The sequence below is a fragment of the Anopheles merus genome, chromosome 3L, assembly GCF_017562075.2.
Source record: "Anopheles merus strain MAF chromosome 3L, AmerM5.1, whole genome shotgun sequence".
Classification (NCBI taxonomy): domain Eukaryota; kingdom Metazoa; phylum Arthropoda; class Insecta; order Diptera; family Culicidae; genus Anopheles; species Anopheles merus.
The window spans coordinates 29,003,107-29,009,877 of NC_054085.1; positions in this window are offsets into that span (position 1 = coordinate 29,003,107).

Genomic DNA, 6,771 nt, shown 5'->3' on the forward strand with positions numbered 1-6,771 from the left:
ACAAAACACAAAAACCACAAAACCGTCGTCCCTTTTCTCTCGTTCCATTCCAGTGCAAACGTTCCATTCTCTTCCGAAAACGGTCTAGTGCGGCGGCGGTGCGTGTTTGGCTGGGAACGGTGCGTGAGAGCCGCGTTTGTGTGTAGTTGCGTACCTTTCTCCACCGGCTACGGGGGGCACCAGCGTTACCCCTCCCCCCCCCGCCCCCCCATCCCCTTTCTTCTACCACAAATCCTACCACACGTGTCAGTTGGGACGACGCGCTCTTCCACACGCCTGAACGTTTTGCGTTTTGCGCACATCCCCTTCCGTTCACAAACGTACGCATACCCAGTGACCTTGACTCGGTCATTCTTCGGATGTTCACCGATTAAAGTGTCGATTGTCGTGCCGGCCTTTCGCTTTCTCCCAAAAGCGCTGCAGCATCAACTTACAGCATCACTTTACTAAGGGGTGGCAAGGGGTAGAGACACAGGGGATGTATTATTTTGGTCACAGAAAGCGTGTCACCGTTTGTGGAAAGTTGTGGTTAAATTTAGATTTTAAAGGAAATAGTAATTATTGGAAATGCATTTGAAATAAACAAAGATTTTGTATGCCAAAAAAAAGCTTAAACAGCTCTATGTACCAATGCTAATAACAAAAATTATACCAATCTTTGCAGTTTACAGGCATGCACATAAATTAAACTGCAAATCATTTCCTCTTCCTTGTTCTTCTTTCTTCCGGTAGGCTGACCAATCGCTGACTACCGGTAGATGAAAGGAAGAACTACTCTTTTTTTTAAACGCAAAAAAAGGAGAGAAACTCGGTTGCACTAGTTAACATAGCAAAAACTAAAACAAAAAAATGCACCCCAAGCTGCGGCTTTCTAGGTCACACGAGAAAGCATATCCGCACACACACACACACACACACACACACACACACACACACACACACACACACACACACACACACACCACACACACACACACACACACACACACACACACCACACACACACACACACACACACACACACACACACACACACACACAGGCACAAAAATCAGGCAGGTTGCATCGGAAGTTTTACTGCACCTCCCCGCCATCCAAGGAGGCGGCGAGAAGAAGTGTGTGGTTGCGCCGTTGCAAGTGCATTAGACAGTCCCCTCCCCACTCTATCTTCTACATTGCATAGTTTTTTTCCACCCCATTCACAGGCAAACAGGCCCATCGCAACAGGCCGAACGAGCGAATAGAAGCAGAGAGAGAGAGAGAGAATGAAGCTTACAATAAAATGAAACTGACCAACCAACCTGCCAGGTGCACGGGAAATGCAACAGAAATATGTATAAAAAAAATAGAGGGTGACAAGGGGAATGGGATAGAGAAGAAAAAAAAACCAAAATAAATTACATTTTAATCTCGAACCATCTAATCCGTCATGGCAGCACGCAAGGAGGTGGTGGTGGTGGTGATGGTGGAAGATGGGTTGAGGGTGATATAAAAATAGCAATAAAAAATCTCTCCCCGTCTCTCTAAGCAAGTGTGTGCATTGATGACGCTATATTTGTACGCGAAAACCATCCCTTGGGTGGTGGTGGTGGTGGCTACATGAGGGATCAATATTAACATTTGACGTACTGCAATGTACCGTATCGGTTGGCTGTGTTGCATTTACTAACAACAAACAAAAATAGTAACTGCAAAAAGGAAGATCCATCTTTGTGTCATGTTCTATGCAAATATCGTCCGCATGTGGTTCCATTTATTGTGATGGATGCACCAATAAGGTAATTATTTTTTACACTGTACGGGTTTGATCAGGCTGATGGGGCTACGTACAGCACAACAGAAGGGAGCAATTTTTGACTGCTTCGGATGAGCTGGCGATGTTAACGATTCGAGTTAACGTGCGTTCTCGAATGCAGCGTTTCGGTGAATTAAATTAACGATTCCGCCGAATTCCGCCATTGGTTCGGCAGGCCATCTACCAGCTATCGTGATTTTACCACGATGAAGCAATCTCGTGCAAATAAAAAGCAACGAAACGAATGAAATTGACGTCAAAAACCTTAGCGTACGGTCTGATAGGTAGTATAAGCTCGATCGATAATGCACTTTGCCTCCGATCATGGTGGTACTGTTGCTTGGGTGCTGTTGGTAGTTGAAGCATCCATTCAAATGCCAACTAGCTCATCAGTAACGGCCTATGTAGTTGATAATCAATAAACTTTTCGTAAAGTAGAGCTTTGATTTTACTGAGAAGTAATTTTGATGTATATTGAGGCTCACAGAGCTGGTGAAAAACAATGCATTGAAACAATACCATAAGATCTCATGTATTCAAATTGCATTGTCCTTTTTAGAGTATTAATATTAACAATACTTAGGTGAATACAATATTTCGCGGATGACATCGACATCATCGGCAGCACAACAGCGAAGGTGGATGAGGCCGTACACCCGACTCAGAAGAATTGGATTGCGAATCAATGCGACGAAGACGAAGTACCTTCTTGCCGGAGACTCAGACCATCTAGGAAGCAGGGTATTAGTTGCCGGTGACCATCTCGAGGTAGTAAAGGAGTTCTTCTATCTTGGGACGGTCGTTAGTTCGGACAACGACATCAGCAGCGAAATTCGGAGACGCATTGTGCTAGGGAATCGTGCATACTATGGGCTTCTGCCGATTGTTGAGATATAGAAGACTTTGAAACCTCACGAAATGTGAGATATATCGTACGTTGATTCGCCCGGCTGATCCTCTATGGAGATGTGCCTTGGACCATTCGACCGGAGGGTGCAAACGCTCTGGGCGTGCTTGAGCGACGCATCCTTCGGACCATCTTTGGCGAGCAAGGGATGTGGAGGAGAGGGATAAACCACGAGCTTGTTGAGCTGTACGGAGAACCGAGCATCCTTACGGTGGATACAATGGCTGGGACATGTCATGTGAATGCCTGACTCATGCCCCACCAAGAAGGTGCTCTATAGCGATCCTCAGTTCAGTATAACGCGCAGGGGTGCACTGCGAACTAGATAGATAGCTAGATCAGGTGAAGTGAGAACTGTCGGAGATGTCTACATGGATGGGAGGCTGCAGCCAGGGACCAAGAATCCTGGAGAATGATTGTTGACCGAACCATGTCACATCGACGTACTTTATCATGAGCAGGCAACATGAAAGAGAGAGAGAGAGAGGGAGAGAGAGAGAGAGAGAGACTTAATTGGATTGTTTTAAAAGCTAATCTAATACAAACATACGATTTTAACACAAAAAACTGCCATTTTGGAAGGTTCAAATGACAAACGAAGCATTTTAAATCCATAATAAACAAAAGTAAATTGTGTCTCAAACTAAAAAAAAACACAATCAAGGGTTCTCGCTCCATCTGGGATTTAAACCCATTAGGGAACTACTGTTAGGTCATCGAACGTCGCCACCACGCTTTATAGTTTTGGGTAGTAAAATATTTAAGAAATAACAAGATAAAAATGTTGCTAAATCAATCTGTGAATCATTGAATAAAGAAATAGTTCGAGAGCTCCCTTCCTTCGACAACTGTAACCAAACCAGCTTGAATGTTCTCAAACGATTGCACAAAAGCATAGAAACAATATCTTTGCATCATTTATGTTACAGCACAGAAGGAATAAAACACTTTCGCCAACAGTGCTGAACCGAATCGAGAAGAGCGATTTTCTTTGATTTTCTATTTCCAATACACATCCTGCACGTCCCGAAAGCCACGTTTCTCTGCCAAAAGACAACAAAACAGTAAAAAAATGGGATGAAAAACGCGAATGAATAAAGACAATATTTGCATAAATTCAACGCCACACTCGTCCGACACATTGCTGGAACATCAAGAGCATGATGGTCGTTCGTGATGAGCAGTAGCCGTAGTTCGACTCTCCGCAGTGCCGGAGATCAGTTGTCCAAAGTGTCCAACGTATGCCGTTGGAGGACGTCATGATACAAATAGCCTTAAAAAAAACCCACGATTGAGAACTCAAACCCAACTCGAACCCATCACCACAAGCAAATCGCGTACACCCGCACCAGCAACAAGCAATCGGGACAAATTTCACCTCACTTTATAGTCGGCGAAATGTTTCTGGTAAGTTTCTGGCAGCGCAGAAGAGAACGTAAAGAGCCGGGCACTTCCATACCACTCTTGCCCCCGTCCCCACTTGTGTTTGAGTTTCCAATGGAATAGAAAACGACGAGCAAAATGAGCATATTTCATCTCGAGGGAATGGTAACTTCACTTTTAGGTTTCGTGTTTTTTAAGCAAACGATTCAACGAAGTTATTACCGGCTACCGGTGTACTGGGCGTTTGGTGCACTAAAGGGGGAAAGAACATCGGGAAAGGAAAGTGGTTGTGGTGGTCGTATCACAATCCGTTACTACTTCTTGCGTGTCGTGGGGTGTTTGGAATGGTGGGAAATAAAAAAAAGGGGGAAAGACATTTCGTTCGTTCGAATTTCCAATTCTGCTGCTTCAAAACGCACCAAACGCGTGTGTGAGATTGATAACAATCTGTTCGGCGGGCAGATGTTGAGATATCATCAAGAAGAGAGGCAAGAGGGAGAAGGGAAACAAAAGGAATAGGGGAAATATGTTACACGTCTTCTTGCTTCTGACGGTGCCATAACATATGCGAGGAAATAGAAAACCAGAAAAAATCCCAACAAAAATAAGAAAAAAAGGTTCAACTGTCTCCCAAAAAGTTCAATTAATCTGTATAATTTCTCAGCGAATAGAACTCGATCCAATCGATGGCAACGTTTCCAATATTCTCTTTACGTCCGCACAATCTCCTTCCTGGTATCCATCAAATGTCAGTACTCCGTTGAGGTGAACATAATTCACCGGTCGTTGTATCGATCGCGCTGCTAGCTACACATCGTCATCCCCCTTCCGTTCTGCCATCATGCTCAGCTTCGACCGGAAATTCAACCATTTCCGATCTTTGCAAAATGGCGCACGGTGAAGAACATACAGCGGCGACATAAAGTATGCTGTTTCTGCTCATCAAATCGTTCCCGTTCTTGGTCTGGTCGGACGTTGCTGATACTTGCAGCAACTCTTACACCCATCGTACTTAGAGAGAGAGAGAGAGAGAGAGAACGTACTGAGGGGTATCATGGCAGGGAAGCTTCCCAATTTGGAAGCATATCGCACGGACGGCCATTTTGGCTAGTGTTCCTGGGGACCTAAACCTTTGACCCGGACCCCGTGGACCCTTTTGCCCCGAGGACCAGTGCATTAGAGAAGAAGAGGTTTGGTCGCGCTTCTTGTTTTGGACTGGGCAGGGACTCGAAAAGGTACACCTAAGCCCCCCGTGGAAAAGATGTGACGATGATTAATGCTGCTAGGTGGCAAGGCAGAATGTGCGTGTGTGGGTGTGTGCCTTGAGTCCAATGTTCCGATTTTTGAAAACGTTTGCCCTTCGTTGCGCGTTGCTTAAAATTCATTTCGGTTTGTTCCTCGTTCCTTGCAACCTCCACTATATTGCCCTCCTCTGCACGCGCAGCCATGTTCGCTCTAAGCAAGATTTATTTTTGTTTAGTTTTGCGAACACTCCACTCTATGTAGATGACGACTTGGACGTACGACCGACGACAAATGGTGTCTTGTGTGTATGGCGAAACCGATAAGATTGGAGCGGACTCCGCACTGCTCCGCTGACCTTGCTGCATGGCGTCCGTCCGTCATATTCGTTGACAGCGTCAGCAGTTTTGTCGCTTTGTGTCGCCTTCTTGCGGGGGCAAAGTTTTATGCAGCTCTTGAAAAACTTTAAACTTGAAGCGGGTAATAAAACGGTAACATCACGACCCGAAACCGGTACCGGGTCGGTAGTAAACCGGTACGCGCCAGTGTGTTTGCAAACGAAAATTACGCATTCTTTGGATTCGAGGCGGGATGCGCATTGAACGATTTGTTTGTAGGAAGAGAATGTGAAACGGTATTGGAAATTTTTTTTTGTTGTGTGCATAGTGCAAGTACCAACACCGGAAGAGTCTGCAAGTTTTATGCAATTTTAACAATCGGTGAAGTAGTAAAACGCAGACAAACCTGTTTTACATAACGCTGTGATCGGTCGTTGGGTCTGGGCATACTTCAAGAGGATGCAATTCACTGTAAAGAGCATCCACTGTGCATGATCCTTTTCAACGAATTTTGCATAGACAATTGACCATAAAATCACCGAACGCTATAAACAAAGCTATGTTTTGTTATTGTTGAAGTTATCTGCTAGCAAAATGCATGCATCTTTCTAGAACAAATGTCTTCGCAATATTGAGTCGTAAATATTTAAAGCAAGTTTGCTGGGATTTGTAGTTATTTTATGCATTTTATACCATTATGTTAGTAATGATATATTAAACTTTTCAGAATGCGCTATATAAATACATATATAGATACATTATACACAGAATATAGTTTATATTCAGAATAGCACATGCGAGTAGTTTAATAATGTGAATTATAAAATAAAACTACGCTCTCGTTGACTCGTTCACTAAACCGGGATTTATTTTGTGATTTTTGCCTAAATACTACGGCTAAATATTACTACATGTTACATTATGAATTGAATTATTAATTATTATGAATTAAATTGCATTTTACGATTTATAATTCATTTCCACACATATTCAAAGTAAATTCTTATTCATATAAAAGATTAAACAAAACGGACAGGTCCCGAGGTCCCCAGGTTCCTAAGAAATTAATACGCTTAAGGCTAATTGAGGAACTCCATTTAGAATTA